Consider the following 20,177-nt stretch of genomic DNA (forward strand, 5'->3'; position numbering starts at 1 on the left):
TCTTCCAGCGCTCGCAAGCCGAGGGAAAGGCGTTCTTTCTGCGCTCATTCTTATTGCTCGCTTCCTGGGAATTTTTATGGTGCAAATATGTGAAAAAAATGCCCCGAGCCATTCTGAGGGATTTTCTGTGGTTTAGACAGAGGAAAAAAATAGCACATCACATGCACAAGTCGTTTATAAGTCCTTGTTACAGTTACCAAGGAAATTACGTCTTTGTCTCTGTCTGTGTGTCTGTCTGTGAGCAGAAAAACAATGAGGGCCTACGGGGGAAGCTATGACCTGAATCTGGTTGTTACATATGACAAAAAACAGGGTTTGTGTTTCCTTGTCAGATGAAATGGATGTAAAGTCTCATGCAACTATCACAGAAATCATCACAGGCCAATCAAGGAGCTGAACATTATATGTATTTCTAAGTCGCTGCATCTTTTGGAAATAATTGGCATTTATTTATCATAGTAAAAAAAAAGATAGTTAGATGAGACAAATCTTGTTTAGATAGACAGCGGACGCTGCGGGATGAATCAAATCCAATCAAATGAGGCTCCATCACGAGCTGTCTGAGGTTCCCCTCTGCATCTTGCGAAGGCCAAGCCTTTTTGGACGCTCCCAGGGCAGGGAATTGATCCAAGCATTCAGAGTAACAAAGGCTGAGTGTTTGTATGCTAAAGAATATTCCTTTAGGTAACCAACAGGCGTCAAGGTCACATTTTCAGTCTTTCAGGGGCCTGGAGGCCGTGGATGATAAGGCAACCTAAGCCAGCACATTCGACAGGGGGAAGATGTATCTACTTGTGATATCGCGCCACGCCCGTTGCAGCCCCACATACTGACCCGGAGTCATCCCCCATCAACCTTAAATCTATACTGTCGCAAAATAAAACTCATTCACTTTTTGCTAATCACAAGTCTACCTCAACACATGCGTTAGCGACATTTACACCCATTAATGTGACTTTGGGCTCGGCCCATTAGGGGTTGCTACTGGCAGTCACTTAAATGATTTATTTGGGTAAGTTTTTACTTTTAACCCATTGTCCTCCCTGACGCAACTGGCCATTTATTTATTTATTTATTTATTTATTTATATATATAAATATAAATGTATTTATTTAAATTACAGACATAAGACCAGCACTGGCAGGGTTTGAACACAGCTCAGGAGACAAAGGAGGCAGCATTTACTACTACACAGCAGTATGATTACATTTATTAATACATTTTTTCAACACAATTTTGTAAAGTCCCAAAAAAAGTACGCCCAAGCATTTTCTGTCTACATACTGATTAAGGTTTATGGCACAAATGCATGCAATTCAAATGGCCAAGAAACAAGACAAAACTTTGTCCGGCCATAATATTTTGGCTTTCTTTAGGGACCATATGAGTGAATTTGACTTGTAGTTTGTTTGATGCGAAGCATTTCTCATTTTCTCTTAGCGGCATTTCTTTGAAAATGACACTCCTTAATTTGGCGGTCCTTTGTCCTTTCCTTCACCAATTGGTCCCATTAACTCGGACTGTCAAGGCATGCCCATTGCTCGCTCGCTGTCCCTGAGCCAGAGCCACGGCTGAGTAGGACAGATGGTTGTTATGGAGGTTGCCAGGGCGGATCATTACACCCGTGCGTGTAATCTCAAAGCCACAGTTCACCGTTGGACAATGGCTTTTCTGGTCCACGTCAGGATTGGGTCATAGCATCAAGCGGCGACACAATAATGTTACTGCCTGTGAGGGTTGCGACCTGGAAACGGGAGCCATCAGAAATAGCAGCTTGGCCTCACAGTGGGGAGGACACCTTGCCAGTGTCACCACGTCGCAACGCGTGAATGTCACCGTCCTGCCTTGCCCGTCTCACCCACACGGCTCCCTCCTTTCTTTCGACTTAAAAAAAAAAAGAACATAAAAAGCAGAAATGGAAAGAGAATGAATAACAGGATTCGCAGATGATTTACCGCACCGGCCTCCTTTCATGAATCTGTGTGAAGACTGTTGTTTTGCTTTATGGTTTGTCAGCTTTGCCTGTCTTCTTTGAGAATGAGCTGGTTTGACTGAGGCTATAATACTATTCTAAGATTAGAGCTCTGTATTTAGCCACTTGTGGTACATCTACCTACTCCATACTGAGTCAGAACAGCAGGGACTGTCCTGATGAAAAAGAAGGAACTGGATATAAGCAGTGATTTGTAAATTATTTCGGATAGACATATGAGATTCTATCCCGATTACATTTCAAACCAAAAAAATCTGAATTTTCATGACCTCATTGATTTCTGGCTGAAAATATGTTATCTCATAACAAGTTAGCAGTTAATCCCACATCATTTTGAAGACGAATTGAGACCTTTGTGGTGCATGTAAATTAAACTTGGCTTAATTTGAAAAAGGACAGTATATGCCCAGCAGGTGAGTCTGTGGGTAATAGTGACAGGTTGCAAGGATTGGCGCCACATCCCGACAGCAATAACTCTAATGGAGCACTTTCAAGGCTCCTGGGAGGGGAATCAAATGCTGTCAACCATGTCATAATTCAGTCCCAGCCTTGTGAAAGACACTAAAATGTACATGAGGGAGACAGGGTGGGGAATGGTCAGTGGGCTGAAATGTATGAACTGAGAAGCATGTAGTCTCTTGACCATGACATTTATCATTACCATTTCAAAATGCACAAAGCAAAAACACAATTTGTGTTTAAGAAAGCTGGTAAGAAAGAGGTTTAACTGAAGAGTCGTCACTTAAAATCTCCGTTCTACATGTACACTCTCAAAATGTTCTCGGGCAAGACTCATTATTTTAATTATTATAACTAATTCTAAATATTAGAAATATCTTTGTGGAAAAAAAAGATGTTTAAATTTGACATCAATTTGAATAATAACAATAATCCATTAATTTCATTGTTAATTTCCTCAATCAAGAAAATATAAACTACCAAACCTACTGATGATAAAATTGTAACACACCGCAGTGACCATTATAGCCCAATTAAATCATCTGAAATAGTTGGCCTGTAGAGCTGCAAGATTGTCCTCTTTATAATGTACACTATCGTTCAAATGTTTGGGGTCACCCAGAAAATCTAGTGTTTTCCATGAAAACGTACATAATTGCACAAGGGTTTTCTAATCATCCATTAGCCTTCTAACACAATTAGCAAACACAATGGACCATTAGAACACTGGAGGGATGGTTTCTGAAAATGGGCCTTTGTACACAACCAGACGTTTGCAGCTAGAATAGTCATTTACCAGATTGAAAAAGTATTCCTGATTAGTTTAACGTTATCCTATTGAAAAAATTGCGATTTTATTTTAAAAGTAAGGACATTTATCAGTGACCCCAATCTTGAATGGTAATGTATGTAATGCAATACTGGAATTGTGGCAACATAAAATCCCTTGCAATCGCCAAAACTCTACCTTGAGAGATTGTGGCGGTGTGTGCGTGCCTATGAGATGGTCGTCCAATTTGGCTGGCCGACTGACGACTTTGCCTCCAGTGTGCAATGACATCATAGCACAAAAGAGCACTCCGTGTGAAACGAAAGCCCCTAATCGTTGTGGCCGGCGACCTATGAATCCAACGGCTGCTTATCGATGGATCGAATTAAAACAATTTGCTTTCAAATGAATGTGCGACCCCACCCGGAGATGACTTTTGCATCCATGTCGTGAGTCGTAATGTGTTTTACAGTTGGACCCCAGACAAAGCTGCTACAATACCACACCGAGCGCCATGATTGACTACATAATACGCGGTGGCAAAATGTGCCGCCCAAAATAGTGTGTTGTGTCGTCCAGCTCATCCAGGGCACCAGCAGTGCTCTGACTGTGATGGATGGTGGATGCTGGTGGTCTGTTGTTGTGGATGCAAACAGCCGGGCCATTTGGTCCTATTGTTAGCCTTTGTTAAAGAGGGCTATTGAGGACGAACCCTGGCTCTTTGCCTGAGGTCAATGAGGTTTGATGACGTTGTAATGGTTCCAAAATGACTATTTAAAGAAGTGGCGAGATTCGCCGGCTGTGTTTTCACATCTTATAAACACATTTTTTTTTTTAAATAGGGCACTTTCTTAAAAGTAAATGTCTGTTTACTCTGTGAAAATCATGACAAAGCAACGTTAGTTGTTATTCAGATAGCAGAGTATGCATGATTGTCGTGACAAACTCTCCACATCAAAAAATGTTTTGTTCAAAACCAAGCAGCTATTTGTGTAGCGGCTTTTGCATGCTGAGTGTGTGCGTTCGGGAAGAGCCAGCCAACTCTCAAAGGCAGATATTTGTATGTGTGTGTGTGTGTGTGTGTGTGTGTGTGTGTGTGTGTGTGTGTGTGTGTGTACGCATGTTCTGCTTTGTTGATGTTAGAAATGGCAATAGACAACAGACTGAGGCGCTCTGCTCTCATAGAGGCTGCACTGCTGTGCTCTCATCGCACCACTAGAACGTGCCCTACTGCAGGTTTCTGGATTTCACACACAGTCAGAAAAAAAAAAAATCATTTAGCAGTATTGGAAATAAAAATATAAAAATAAACAGTAAAAAGTCTTAATCATATTACAAAAGTATTTAACAGGGCCGGTTGATTTATTTTAATTCAGTATTTATAAATGATTTATTTTCTTTCGACTTTTAGGTGCTCACACACATATTCTTACATTCTAGCCCAGAAAATCCAAACCAAAATATTTCATAAAACATTATGACCACTTGCTCTTGTATATATTAACATTCGATACAAAATCCATATATATCAAATACTGGGCCAATAAAAGGGTTTGGTTTTGATTTTCCCGAAAAGGGAATGTTAACTAAACAATGATGCCATGGGGGTGTTAAATTGTACGGAGCTGTGGCACATGTTGATTATTTCACATTGCAAGCTGAAGTCACTAAAATATTACACAACAGCAATTTACAACCACAACAATTAACATGCTGTTCCATGAAAACATTCAGTGTCAGTCAAAATGTGAATCAATTTCATCTGTAAAGGCACAATATTTGATGCAGATCTTTTATTGGATACCATTAAAATGTACAAATGATCATAATTTGTGGCTACTCAGTGAAGAGCACATGCCGTTTATACTGATACACAATATGACCAAGCTTGCATTGATTTTATTTGTCTGTGAAACGCAGATTTGTTGGACAACAGAGATGAGGGGTGGGGCTAAATTCAACCGATAGCAAAAAGGGTTGTGTCGTGTGTCTGTGTGCGAGATGGATGGAGGGAGGGCTCCCATCAACTCCATTCTCCCAAAATCTGTCTCTGTTCTTTGTCCACAGTTCATCAGCAGCTTGCCGTTTCATGAAAAGTCTAATCAGGCTCAGTAAGGACTCAAAGAAGAATTCATGTCAGGAGTTCTATACACTATTATGTGATACATTTGCAACAAGCCTTTGATTGCCACACACAGTTGCACTGCTATATTTATTAGTTGCAAAGCAAATAGTAAATAAGGACAATTATAGCCAACTTCACAGGCGTGCAACAAAGGACCATGTATTAATGGCAAAAAGACACACATCATCATCCTGGGATTGATGGGCCAGAAACTTGTAAATCAGCTAGGACCTGTCCGTTTATTAGATTTGAGTGTATTTAAGGTTTCTATTGAAACATCTCTCCATAGAGCCACAATACAATGTCCTCAGAAATACATAAACATGCCCATGAATGTTGATCTCATTGGGTGCTGAACCTACTACAATGGAGGCACTCCCACTGGGCCTCTGTCCCAGAGGACTTTCCCCGAGTCTCCAATGTGTCCTCTATCACTCTTAAGACAGTAATTATTTCTTCGTTTTCAATTTGTGTCTAACACCATGTGTCCAGAGAGGATGTGGCTATTTCCTGACATAAGAAGATTGGCTCTTTTATGACTGTGATTTAGTATCAAACATTACTGGGGGGGTTGGCACGCACTGTTCTTGTGACAAACCCAGTAATGAGATCAATATATCTTTTGTATCATTACTTTGCAATATTTACTGGAAATGATTTGTTGTTGTTATGTTTCACATAAGAGAAACATAAAACTGTTTGGGACACTTTGCTCAGCGTCAACAAATTAATTCTAAATTGGTGACTGTCGAAACTTTTGTCAACTCAGCCAAGCTTCGTAGATAAAGCAAAGTTCAGTTTCCGCTTCCTTTGACAGTGAATGTACCAATGAAGAGTCATGTCAATCTGTTTCTTTTTAACCTCGACACTGTGACCACTGTCTTGCTGCATCCAAATTTAGATGTTGTTTTTCAGCTCACTTTGCATAAATAGAAACAAAGACTTGGGAGTTGGCAAGCGCAGCGCATGCAAAGAAAGACAAAAGCACCTCGTGTTACTCGATAATTACAAGACAAAAATCCACTGAACAAATAATGAAGAGGGCCCGCTCCGCAGCATTGCTCTTGCGAAACAAATATACATGTATTTCCATGGAAAAGGCTGAAGGATTAGAAAATGTCAGAATCAAATGCTTTTTCTTCCGACGTTACTGCGTGCAAGACATTTTATTGAGAGGCAGTTTTGAGTACCAAATCTCTCATCCAGATCATCATCTATCTGTCAAGCATGCATGAATTCTGCTCTAATGTAGTCGATCAAAAACAGGACCAAATGTCAGACTGCATTTATTGGAGCCAAAGTGATTTGATTGAGGTCCCATGTGCAGCAGCTGTGTGTGGAACATCAACGGGAAGGCCTCGGCACATCAAACGCAAAGTCTCCAATAGGATAATAAGTTTAATGCTAGATGTGCAGTATGCGCTTACGACTCAATGCAAGTTAGTTCGAGTCTGGAAAGAGAACCAACACATGATATAAAGGATTGGCATAACCTGGGGATAGCCGTCCCCCCTCTGTGAATTCGTACGTGCTCTTGCGGGAAATGTTGCCGGCTTCATGTTTAATTAGCTTTTTCGTCGAGCGTCAATGAAGAAAACAATTGGTCTTAATTAAAATTTCCTCATGCCGTGGTGTGGTTTCATAGCACCACTACACGCATAATGAACATACATTACATCAATTTTCCAACGTTTACTGCGGTGGGAAATAAGCTTTAGAAAATGATCCTTACTGGTTAGTAAAACTTCAATATGTTTCTGCTTTTAATTAGAACAATAAGGTTAGTTCCTACTATGTACTGAAATGGCATTATTACCTTTGGGTATCACCTTAAATGTTACTGTATTAATTTAGTCTATTGCAGTCAATCAATTGATTGAAAAAAAAAAATGATATAAAAATAAAGGACATGGAAAAGTGTGAAAATGTTGATGAACCAAATGGTGATGAAATGAGACAGCTAAAATCACATTAGGTAGTAATTGTAAATGACTCTTTTGTCATGGTGACACTTTAAAGTAGGACAGTCATTACTTTCCTGAGAGGAAATGTGATTTTTTTTTTTTTTTTCTCTGCGTGGGAGTCTCAGGCTGCAGAACAGCAAGCACAATAACGGCACAGGCGTGTGACAAAGAAGAAGGGTAAATATTGCGTATATTTGAGAGGTGCTGAGGCGAGGCAGTAGCCTAAAGATGTGCTTCTGAGGACACAAGCACACACAAATTCAGTTTAATATGTAGCTTTTCCAAATGGGAAGTGAAGCAGAACCCTTGCTGTTCTCCCAACAGAAGGCTAGTGTGTATTTGCAGACGTGTGCACGTGCGTGTGTGTGCGTGTTTGTCTCTGTGACCACAGTTGAATCTATTATTCAGCCTGTTCATATTCATATTATTGCTTCAGAATGAAAATCACATGGAAACCCTAGAGGACTATAGGAGCTGGTGATTATTATTGTTGTTGTTATTGAACATTAGAAGCTAGCAACATGGGAAATAAGTTCAAATCAGCACATAACTAAGGCAATCATTAAATTTTCTTATTCATATTCAGCATAACTAATTAGGTGAATGCTCACAAGTTTCAGGGTGACACATTTTATATATATAATAATATATAACTATTTATTTTATATGTTTTATATTATTATTATTTTTTTTATATTATATTATATATATATATATATATATATATATATATATATATATATATATATATCCTATTATATATAATACGTGTTGCCACCACCTATGGGACTAGAGCAGAACATTATTTCAACCTTTGACTGTTCATAATTACACCCAAGCCAGTGCACCATAACTCTAATTAGTACCTGTATTATTTTTTTTTTACTTCCTTAAGAGCCTTACCTGTATGCTTCATATTCAAATGTCATTTTAGTTTAATCATCTACCATGTCAGTATTCTGGACCAATTCAAAGGAGCTTAATTAAACTAATTATCCAACCAAGAGTAGCTTAGATTGTCAAAGTGATTGTGTTAAAGAGTGTATTATCATCATTCTCTAGTTTTCTCTGTAATTTAGAATTAATTGGAAATCATATATACGGTGCACTGGGCACATGGCTTTTGTACATGGCTCAGATAAAGCTAACCTTTCTCCTGCAAATTCAAGTTAATTAAATATCCTTTTAATTGTATTTTTACACAAAAACACATTATTGCTCTTACTGCCGCTCCTCCCCAAAAATCTGAAAGCGTTTAAATTGAGGAAGAGAGAAAAGCCTAAAAATAGTAATTTTCCTCCTTCATTTTCTAAGAGAAGTGAAGTGTCAGCGAATTAGAAGGGACGAAGGCAAAATTAATTATTTCAGCTTGATAAAGCTTTTCATCTGCCCGACTCGGTGCACTGAAAAAGCCAATTAATAATGTCAAACATGCTCTCCCTCTCTGAGGACGGCCTCTGCTCGAAAGAGTGTGTTTGCCGCAGTGGGATAGGGTTGGTGTCTGTGTGCGTGCGCATGTGTGTGTATATGTGTGTCTCCCAACCCAGAACAGGACCTTCCTTCCTAATCAAAGCCCACCTGTCAGGCCTCTGTCTCATTATCTATATACAGGGAGAGTGTTTTGTCAGGGCAGCCTCTCCAGCCGTCACACTGTCCTCTGGCAGATAATTCACTTAATTATGGGGTAGAAGTAACCCGCAGCAGGAATAGGTCACCGCAAACTGACACAGAGCTTAGTGCAGGGCTCACACGGACTCAACGATCTGCCGGGAGACGACACATATTTCCCATCTGAGGAGCGATTAGCTTTCTAATTAACTGACTTGTATCTGATGCTCCCCTTGATCTATTAGGTCAGAGGTCACCATCGGCTCCGGCGGGAGCATCTCGGTAGCTCGCCTAATACAGCGATGTCATTTTTTTTTGTTCATAATCAAGGTTCGCATTGTTACGACCCTTTGAGACATACTATGGAAAGCTATTTAATCACTTGTATCCAAACAGTTGGTTCTCTGCTGGGCCTGTCATCACATCAAGTGTGAAATGAAACAAAATTAGTACATTTTTGCTTTTCATCTATTTGTCTGAGCATCCATGAGCGAACGCTTCTGATTTTTGTTTGAAATGTCTATTACTGCCGCCGATTATACCTATATCTGAAACACTTTTGTTGGACGCTCAGATTAGCATTAGCCACATATCAAATACCATCTCAATTTAACATTGATAATAAGGGACTGCACAAATGTGAAGTTGGTTTGTTACTACTAAATCGTGCAGTTACTTCTTTATCTCTTGCCACCATGTTTTGGAGATTGATCCTCCTAAAGGAATAAGTCAAACTAAAAAAAGCAATTATAGGACAAAGATATCATATGCATAAAAGTTTTCCCAAGTATGTTATTAGGCATCCTGTCATAAACCAAGGAGACTTGCGTGAAGGGGGAAAAAATGTACTGGAAGGTTTGTTGGAAAGGAGCAGCAGAGAGATGATTGTTTATTCTTACAGGAAAATGTGAATCCAAAGAGCATGTTAGGAAAAATCTGCCTAATGTTTGGGAAGACATTTCAATTCTGACTTCCAAGGTATGTCAAGGAGAGGAGTCCAACGACTTGCAAACATTCAGTAGTGTCTCGGGATGAATGACAGTGACAACCTCTTTATTGGCTTATTGATAATTATATGTGTGAGCTAGCTGGGATCCGAACAACACACAGATCATCGGCAGAACATGTCATGTGACACTATGTTCTAGAATTGGTGCCATGTGGGCTCACTCTTTTGGACGAAGTGAGAGGGACTGCTTAGTGACAGCGGGATCAAGACATATGGGACGACAGCAAAGTATACAAATGGCGTAGCGATATCGACGACAGATGCACCACATCTTTCCTGACCTCTCAAATAATATCTGCGAGATGATCTGCTGTATCACACATGGAACAGACACTTGTGTAATGTCCGCATGGTTCTGGACACTTGGACATATCGGAACCATGCGGGCCAGAGTGTGTCCGACATTCCAACCATCATTTTACTCTCCTGCCCAAGGCTCCCTCATTATTTTACCTCGTGTGTGTGTTTCGTCAAATGTCTGCCTGTCAGGCTCCTTCAAGCATACGGATAAAATTAATTCCTCCTTGAATTAAGTCTCCCTTTTTAACATCTCTGCTTGCCTCGCAGCTAATGTAGTCATCAGTCTGCCGCACTACACATCGCACGTGTGTTTGTATTTGAGACATAGGAGTTATGTCTCAGTCTGGGATGCGCTATCAAAATATCATTCTCACGTTCAAAGGAAGCGGAACCAGATGTTGGCAAAAACAATTCTTGGACATTGGTAGAAATATAGTATTGGACCTCTTGTGAGGTGTGGTTGACATGTTTGTTATTGTTTTAGTCTTGTTCACAGCTCCATGAAGACAAATATTTGCGACTTGAAAACAGCCGTCTGGAGAAAGTTCGTCTTTTCAACATTATCAAGACTTTGTGTTCCACTACATTTGCAATTCCTCCTTTACATAAAATCAATCAGATTCCACTTTTTTTGAAGCTGTTTTCTTCTTGTAGTTTTGCAATGAAGGTTCTACTCTCAGCTACCAGCTCATCGCTTTAGTTTAATGGTGCCGACGTGTCTCATGGGAGTTTGTTACTCTGCGTGTGTTTATGTCATCAGATGACATATCATTTGATCGGCTAGAATGTAAGATACTACCGGTGGAATTTAACATTCCTCAACAGAAACATGAGCCTGCTTCAAGATTCACTACATTTCCTGAATAAAAGAAAGGGGGAAAAAAGAAAAAAAAAGTAACAGGTTAAATATTTTACACACAAGGCATATAGAGTAACCACAGGAAGGAGTTGATTTATTTGTGTCCATCGTTCTGAATTTCAAACTGTGACCACATGCAAAGGTTTTTATGATGCAGTCTTCACATCCTGAGTACATTTATGATGTCAGGTTAAGCTTTGCCAAGAAAGTTCGGTTTTGCATGTTTCCGAGTCTGACACCGTCGGCCCCATGCCGAGGCTTCTAGTTATCACGGCAAGCATCTGATCAATGACTCAAGACAGCCCACGTCAGACTATAGTAGGTGCACACTGCCTGAGTATTAGTGGATCATATATAAATTGAGAGGTGAAATCTAACTTTAGCAGCTTCGTCTCCCCTTAGTTGTCATCACATCTCATAAACAACTAAAGAAGCCAATTTTCCCATAAAATAATAAATAAAACCGTAATGGTCGAGTAATGAGTGCTGGGAAAAAACTCTTTTTGCAAATCATAAATCCCACTAAACTAACATCTGATTTGTCTTTTCCATGCTGATCCTCTGTTGACGGACGTGACTCTCTCTCCATTCTTTGTGTCTCTGCTCCTGGTTTCAATTGAGAATTTGCTTTTTTTACATGACTGGAATTCAACATATTGGCAGTGTGGATGGAGACCAAGTAAAATATGATGAGCTAAATAAAAACGAATTATCTGAACAAACATCATTCACTAGCCATTCATTTGAACTGAACAAGCACGGTGGTGGTTTGCCTATTGTGGGGTATGCCATAGTTTGTCTTTGTTACCTCCCAGCTGTAAAAAAACGACTTGAGTTTCCATCACAGGGTTGTGTGAACAGGATGTCGGTCTTTAATACAAAACCACTAAATGATTTTAGCGCCCTAAGATGAATTTGTTGAAAGTCTCATTAAGTTTTATACTTCTCAACATCTTTGCATGTTTCCTGTGGTGCCTCTACATATTTTCAAGGCACAGTTTTGGTCATAATGCATCAGTATCGAGTTTCCAAGTTTTGGGAGTGGGTGTTTGCTTGTCCTCCCTCCCTCCTACAGTCTTGCAACACAACCTCTTCATAGTATACATTTTATGATCCCGAAAAGCCATAAACGCTGACATAAGCATTGCTCAAAAGTCCATTGACCGATCTCAAATTACCTTGAATACCAATTTCAGATTTCTGTTCCTCTCCCCTCAAAGGGGTCGGCTATCCTCTTGGATTTGCCGTCTGGTTCCCACGAGCTGTGGAACAGGATCCTGATGAGTAGAGAAGTGCTGACCTACAATGACACCTCGATTGCCTGACCTGCTAAACGAGCATTCATTGCCTAGTCGAACGTGATTTGACCCTCAGACATCACTTCAAATAACAAGCGGGATGGATGGATGTTTTAATAAGTTGCTTTTATGCCATATTGGCATGCAAGCGATGTCACAATACATTCAATTCCAATGTTTTGACTCCTTTCAATGCAAACAGATGCACCCAAAGGGTAAGTCTTTATTCACCACAAGAGTTTCTGGACAGTGCGCTCACAATTCCTAATCAGTATTCAACATTCACATGCCAGAGAAATAGCTCTATGATTTTGACTAATGTTTGATATGGGACATGCGGCAAGGATCAAAGATCTAAGGACACATTCCTTATCCCCTCAGAAACGGTTTTCGAACATTGAAGTCAGACAGTTCAAGGAAGACGTCTTTCGATAATGAATGAGTTCTGATTTAAGATGGCTGAAGCTGTTCGGATCAAAGGTTATGTGTTTTAGTGCTTGAAAGTTGTAACTCATTTTGACAGCGGCAGTTCACTTTTTCTTTTTTTTTTTTAAAAGATGGAGTAGAGGAATTACCTGTTTCTTTAACCCATTTTCCTTCACTGTCATCATCTTCCCGCAACTCATGGACGTGATTGCAGACCCCTGCAAACGATGACCAAAATAATATGTTTATGATAAGTATAACCAAGTGTACGCTCACATCTAATTCATGTCTTGTCTTTTGCCTTTTGCATGCATGCCAGTCACTCAGTTGTTTGCTCTCTCTGTCTTACAAGTACGAGAGTGAGTGAAAAACCCTGACAATCAAGACCAGACCAGCATCTTTGTCCTCTATCTCATCCAAACTTCTTTGTGCATGCATCTCAATGTGTCAACTCGGATTGTAATGATTTCTTTTGATTCGACCTTTGCGCACTCTGAGAAACGCATTCGAGCTGGCGTACGCCGACCACCGTGTTCACTCTCGGCGGGAAGTAGAGAAACAATGCCGCGTCAAAACTTCGCCATGGTAGATGGCAAATGGTGGCCTCTACTACTCTCCGAATCAGCCACTTACCAAATTTTTCCTGGGATAATTTTGCTCTGAGAGCCATACGGCTGGATGTCAGGGTACAAAGGGGAAAAAAAGCAGGCGAAACAACCCAGGAATGACATCCAGCTTGTGAATGAGGCAAGGGCATGCCAAGTACATGTATCTTTGAAGTTGGCCTTGACAGTTGTGAACCCCGGACGCTCGTTGGAACAGCACATTGAAATGCGATCATCTTTCATTATTTTGATGTGAGAATCAGACAAACAATTCACTCAAGGTTTATTGTAGGTCTCCCTACCCCCTTGACAAAGCGATCGGAATGTTCAAATCAGTGCATGGAACTTTGCGCACACGCATGCTATTTTCCTCGGTAACTGCATTGAGCTCACTTCAGATTAAGCAACATGGAACGCATTCATCTTTTTACTGCCATTCAGTAGTGATACGTCCCAGTCTGTTTCATGTTTTAATATTTTGAATACGCAAAGACATAAACACACAAACACACACACACACACTCACAACAACATCTGCTCATCCTGACCACATTTGTTTTGACAAAAACGTTTGCCTATTGGCTTGATTTGGGTTCCATCAGCAGATTATTATTCCATAAAAGAAAACATTCCATGTCTTCCACTGAATGTTTCAAATTTGTTTCACAATAGAGCATTGCAGTGTTATACTGACAAGAGTGTTTTAGAACATAATGAAACTTTTGAAAATTGACCCGACAACCCCCCCCCCCCCAAACCACTGGGCCATTTTGTAAAACAACAACTGGCACAGCCAGATATTCTTTCCAGTCTCAATAGTCTTGATCAGTATCAATAAGAGTTCGGAAAGACAGTAATGATTCTTGCTACAAAATATTCTCTCTTTTTTGTGAATTTATAGACCCATAACAGTTGTGTGCATGATGGCTTATTCCTGCTGTGGTCTGTAACACATTTTATCCAAATTCAGATGAAAACCTTTCTTTCTTTCTTTCTTTCTTTCTTTCTTTCTTTCTTTCTTTCTTTCTTTCTTTCTTTCTTTCTTTCTTTCTTTCTTTCTTTCTTTCTTTCTTTCTTTCTTTCTTTCTTTCTTTTCTTTATTCATGTGTCACTGTGATACAAATTACATTATTGTTTACTATTTTTATTGTGCTTAAGAAAAAAACAAGGGCAGATTCAGAATCAACACCAAAAAATACATCATCTAGAAAAATCTATTTGCATCTTGCATCTGATAATGTAAAATAATTCAATAATTTGTTGACCAGTGTAATCATGGATGCCTTATTTAGCTAGATTAGATTCATTTAGCACTTTTATTTAGCACTGCAGATATTGCAAGTAATCACTTCCTGTTTTCAAACTAATTTGGAGACTGCCATGACCACCAAGCTCCCATAGAATGGGTAGTGTGTGATGATGATGGCATGTGTGCTTTTCAGGCGGGAGCCGCCTCTTACCATGGCCTCTGTTTCTATGATTGACAGGTTACAAGGCCCCATTAGATTTTATTTTCAAAGCGCCATGTCCAATCAAAGTGTCAGCCACAGTATGAAGGGAGGGTCAGACAGGGACACAATGTCATTTTTACCCCAATGATTGACAAGTAACACGCTCCCATTAGCTCCTCTGTCACTCACAGGTTGTTGTTGTTTGTCTGCCTGAAATATCACTCAGCCCAGCTGTTACTTAGCAACAGCAACAACACTGATTTGTGTGACTGTTGCTTCACTCTCAAAAGGAAAGGGTGCAAAAGTGCTGCGAAAGCCCTCTTGAATGGGATCCTTTAGGATGTAATGAGATGCTGAGGGTGCAGCTAATCCCCATTCTTCTGCCTAAATCAACTGTTTAACCAGGGACATGAATATATGCTGGGCAAATGGCTTTTCACTCTGCCCTGGAAGCAATCTGTTCACTTCAAAGCTTCAGGGGGAGAATCTACATTTATTGTAACCCTCTTCTTTGCTCTCCTAAATCCACCCATCAATCTGTTTTCTATAGCTCTTATCCTGTGAAGGATCACATGGAGGGACTGAGGCATATCCCAGCTAACTTTAGGGTCCATTTGTACAGAAACAGATACGTAGTACCGTTTTGGCAGTACATTGACATGTCAAAAGCATTTTAGAGTCTGAAAAACAGTCTGGGACCACAATTGAATCACATTACTTCGAAAGCATTACTTTGCTTTAAATCTTCACTGCTATATTGCATGCACGATATATGAAGCAACAAACTGGTTTCAGACTGTGTTAGTTGGGAAATCAGGCACATGATGTTTTGGACTGAAGCTTGGAGAAAGATAATGCAATCACAGCAGTAATAGAAAGAAATAAAAACAGTAGTGTGTTCTTTATGAAGTGTCAGTTTTGCTTCCAGTTTGCTCACCATATAAGATCCAATATCCTGGGAATTCAGGTAAAGTCCTCATGAGCTTGACCAGCAAAAGCGATAGAGGGGAGAGGCGGTGGATTCTTTGATTTAAAGGCAAAGTAGTGGATCAGAGAGATCAGAGAGCCAATGCTCGAACAAAAAAAGGGATAATCTGTGAAATCTGTCCAGGTCAGGGGTCGACTTCCAACCAGTCTTGTGCGTCGTGTGGGTGTGCATTTGTCGTGTGTGTATGTGTGTGTGTGTGTGTGTGTGTGTGTGTGTGTGTGTGTGTGTGCGCGTGTGTTTGTTAGGATTAACCCAAAGGGGGTGCGGAGGAAATGAGGTTAGAGTTAAACGGGGGTGTTTATCCTCTTTAAACTCACTTCACAGCCAGCACACTGGGGAGCCTCCAAGTGAGGAAACTGAGGCGGGGGGGACTGCTCGCATTATCCTCCGTCTGAGTTAAAGCATGCCCACTGTTCTTGTATGTCTTTGTGAATCTTAATCATGTTTGACATTATTCAAGCCATCAATATGTGTATGTATATATATAAAGAATAAGGGTGTTTTATTTCGGATATTCAAAACCATCACATTCTTTTTTTATTTGGAATTTTAAAAGTGTGTATGAATCAAGTGTGTGTATCTATAGCAATTAATTATTGTGTCGTTTTGCTTCAATGTTTGAACGTGACACGGCCCGTGTCACCTTCCTGTGGCCACTGCAGGTGTCTTGGGTTCGAAAAAGCACATGAGGTCAGAGGTCAGATGTCAAGGGTTTAGGGTCTGTAAATGCTCCCACTGGGCCAGACACCTGTCACATATGTGGGAGGTAGGATAAGCTACCAGCCTGTGTATGAGTGTGTGCCTTCGTGTGGGTCAAGATGACACCCACGTGCCTCGTGGGCTAGGAAAAAAATGTCCAGAATGTGCTGTGCTTTAATTGTGTTGCACATGCATGAGTGTTTGTTTACACAGAGATAAAACACCTTGCACACTGCACCTGTATGTAACCCTCAACGGGCCTCTGAGGATATTTGAAGGATATTTGTAATGAGGTCATTTTAATGTAGCATGAGAATACTTTATCCTAAATTCTTTAGGATGCACTTTTAAACATATATTTTCAGTGTTAAATATATCCATTGAAAATATGGTTAATGAACAAAGATCTGCATTATTCATGGTAACACAATACGCTGTATTAATTTCTAGATGAGTTGAAAATTTAACGTGCACATATAATCTCATTTGAAGTTTAAGACAATATAAACAGTACACTGACTCATCAGAAGAGGAAAGAGGAGGTCATTACGCAACATTACGTTAATATTAATGTTACTGTTGAGAATGTATAAACTGAAATTAAAACCAGTCAATCAATCAATCCAACCTTTCATACAATAGAATGCAACTTCAAGCATAGTTCAATCAACACAGACACACGCTCATATAATGTAATGAGCTTTGGCTGGGCACAGAAAATCCAACTGGGGTGAAAAAAAAATATATCTCAGGGGGCCGTCTGCACCAGAAGCAGAAAATATCCTGCGGCCACGAACACAGCGGCTTATATTGCAACTGAGGAGCCAATGAGGCATAACCACTCCACAAAACAAACCAGAAAGTTGCATCAAATTTACCCAGAGAGGATCCGTCCACTTTTGACCCAAGTCGGGTTATTTCTGACCCTAGCGTTTTTCGAGAGGGAATGAAACAGTTAAAATGAAATCTTCATTAAAGGCTGGTGGGTCTTGAGATTGAACAATCTCTGCAGAACTGGAATGATGATTTTGTGTCAAAACAAAAACAAAAAACTAAAAAGCCAGAACTGCAGGGGCCTGAGAGGGTTCATAGGGTAAAAACAGCTTAGAGAGATAAGAAGACAAAAGACCTTTGAGACATTTTGACACCGGTCAAAATATGTTTAAATCAGTCCTGAAACAAACAGAGAGGAAATGCAGTGATTTTAAATCTAGTGAAATGTGCATCAGACTATGTTCTTGAAGTGATAAAAGTCAATTTTTGTTTGTGGAATTAAAGTGAGCTCAGGGTCTGATTTAATGATTTAAGCTTTTTTACCTGCGGGGCACTAATTTAGTTTTATGTTTCTATCAATGGGCCTCAGGACTGTTAAGTTGGAGAAAATTCTTCGTCATCCAGGATTTGATGTTTAAAATACAGTTTAAAATCGAAATGTACTGGTGCATATCGAGAGACATGAAAATGTGCATATCGTCACTATAACTGTGAAAGTTCACACCGTGCCTCCTGAAAAGACAACATTTATTTCAGGACATGATAGGAATTTTCATTTGCTTAGCTTCAATATGTGTTTCACTATATTATATTATTTTATTCCAGAGGGAAGCAGTTCCTTTCACTCTGCTGAATAATCTTTTCACACCAAGACAAGGTGACAGAGTGTAAAGGAATGGGGAGATGTAATGGCGCTGCAAGCCTGAGCTGACACCAAGGTTTGCTCAAGGGTACCTCAACAGTGCTTATAAAGCAGAACAAAGGTATTGCACTCAGGAAATAATAATATAATAATAATAATTGAAGTCCAGATTTTGAGAAATTTAAATCTTTGATCACGTTGAAATGAATTTTTGTGCCCTGTGCATCTAAAAATGTCTTTCAGATCCTCCTTTACAGTTTACAAGCGGCTCCAATAAGAGGGTTCTACACTGCAATGAAATAAATAAAACAAAATATTTTTGAAGTTTCTGCCATAATTGTTGCAGTTAATAAATGATCAATTATTACCCTAAGTAAATATATAAGTATGTATTAATAATACATTACCTTATATAAGTTATTATATAGTACAATATTTTGTGTGTGTGTGTGTTCTGCTTAAAATAGAGCTGTGTGTAACACAAAAATATGTTTTGTCAAATATGTACTCCATGTATAGAGTTACATACAGATGAGCCTTTTGAGCCAGAAATGCAGCCCACAGGGCAGCATAAAAATATGACATGTAACCTCAACAACAACACAAAAACAGCAGCATTGTTTGGAACAAGTGCTGGATGGTAAAAAATAGCCCGCTTTGCTGTCAGCACTTCTCGAAGACACTTCCTTGCGCTTTGGTCTGCTGCATATTGTTGTGGACAGGAGTTTGATTTGATGTTTGGCGTAATGGTGTGTTTGTTGTGAGCATTTGCTGGAAGCTTCTGTTTTCTACGTGTGGATCCTCTCCTCGGTGTCTGACTTCCCAAATTTTCTTGGAAGCGGATCCGACGTGGTTCTGCCAAGTCCGCTGCATTGAAAAGAGTCGGGGCTCCTTCTGTATTACATGGCGGTTCGTATTGAGAAGAGCCAGATTTCATGTTGGAGAGCATCTTTGGCTCTCGTGCGTCTCCAGTGAAGAATATTTACAATGATAATGACAACCTTTTCCGCACTGCCAAGTGTTTTTAAGGGGCCATTGCACCAATTTTCCAGCGGTACATGCAAGAATGGTATTGATTGGGATTTCTATTTCTGAGCTAACTCGGAGTGCCGAATGCTGTCAGTTGCATTGGAAAGACAGACTGCATTACTTTGAATTAAACCGTGACTCTAATATCAAAGGGGAAAAAAAATCACAAAGGCAAATTTTGTAATTAAGGAAAAATCGTAACATGACACCTCGAGAGTGTGCGAAACGAGAGAGACAATGAATATGTTTACATTGACAGACATCCTTTGTTATGATGCTGATTTTATTAAACCAGACTAAAATTAACAATCAGGAGCGGCAGCATGTGCTCGGCAAAAAAAAGCCTAAAGACTTGTAGCACACACTGACTGGTAATTAACAAATCAATAAAACAGCAAAGAAAAAAAAAATTGGCTCTGGAATTATGCCATTTTTTGCACGCATGTACAAGCCACACGCTAAGTGGGATAATAATACAGTGACCCCAGGAGGCAACGTGATTAAATTATAATCAGCACGGATTAATTAATGTATAATATTTATTCCTATTATGGCAAAGGAAGAGGAGGTGCGTCTTTTCAAAAAGGTCTACCGCTCTTTGTCTCCATGAAAAGCGGCGCTCGGGGGCGAGAGGGGCGACAAGGCCCCCTTGACAACGTAGGCAGAAGGTTATTGCTGATATCAAACGCCCCGCATGCAATTATCTGTCACAACAAATAATTAAGAGGGCTGATAATGAGGAAATTAACATTTCCATTGTGGAGATCCTTTATTGTATGCCTGGGTCACTGCAGAGGAGGCATTGAGTCACAAAATGAATAATCTCGCCCTCGTATGTGTGCGTGTGTGATGTCGTCCATAGAGAATGATAAGCAGACGCTGTAGCAAAGTGATCTGTGTGTAAAGGTATTTTTTCGTGAACGCTATCGTGTTCTTTAAAGGTGAGGCTAAAGACGTGG

General features: G+C 39.9%; 1 long non-coding RNA gene across 3 annotated transcripts in view; it reads right to left on the bottom strand.

The window, feature by feature from the left end:
- Positions 1-1,140: 1,140 nt before the first annotated feature.
- Positions 1,141-20,177, bottom strand: part of LOC147062603 (uncharacterized) — a 48,691-nt gene continuing 29,654 nt past the window's right edge. The window contains exons 1-3 of one of the 3 annotated variants that reach the window (XR_015067581.1): positions 15,804-16,091; positions 12,960-13,028; positions 1,141-1,884 (exon numbers count right to left, since the gene is read on the bottom strand). This is a non-coding gene — a long non-coding RNA (uncharacterized LOC147062603). The other 2 variants (XR_015067580.1, XR_015067579.1) reach the window with 2 other exon arrangements.

Source organism: Syngnathus leptorhynchus, chromosome 1 (assembly GCF_054491065.1).
Source record: "Syngnathus leptorhynchus isolate UIUO chromosome 1, UIUO_Slep, whole genome shotgun sequence".
Taxonomy (NCBI): domain Eukaryota; kingdom Metazoa; phylum Chordata; class Actinopteri; order Syngnathiformes; family Syngnathidae; genus Syngnathus; species Syngnathus leptorhynchus.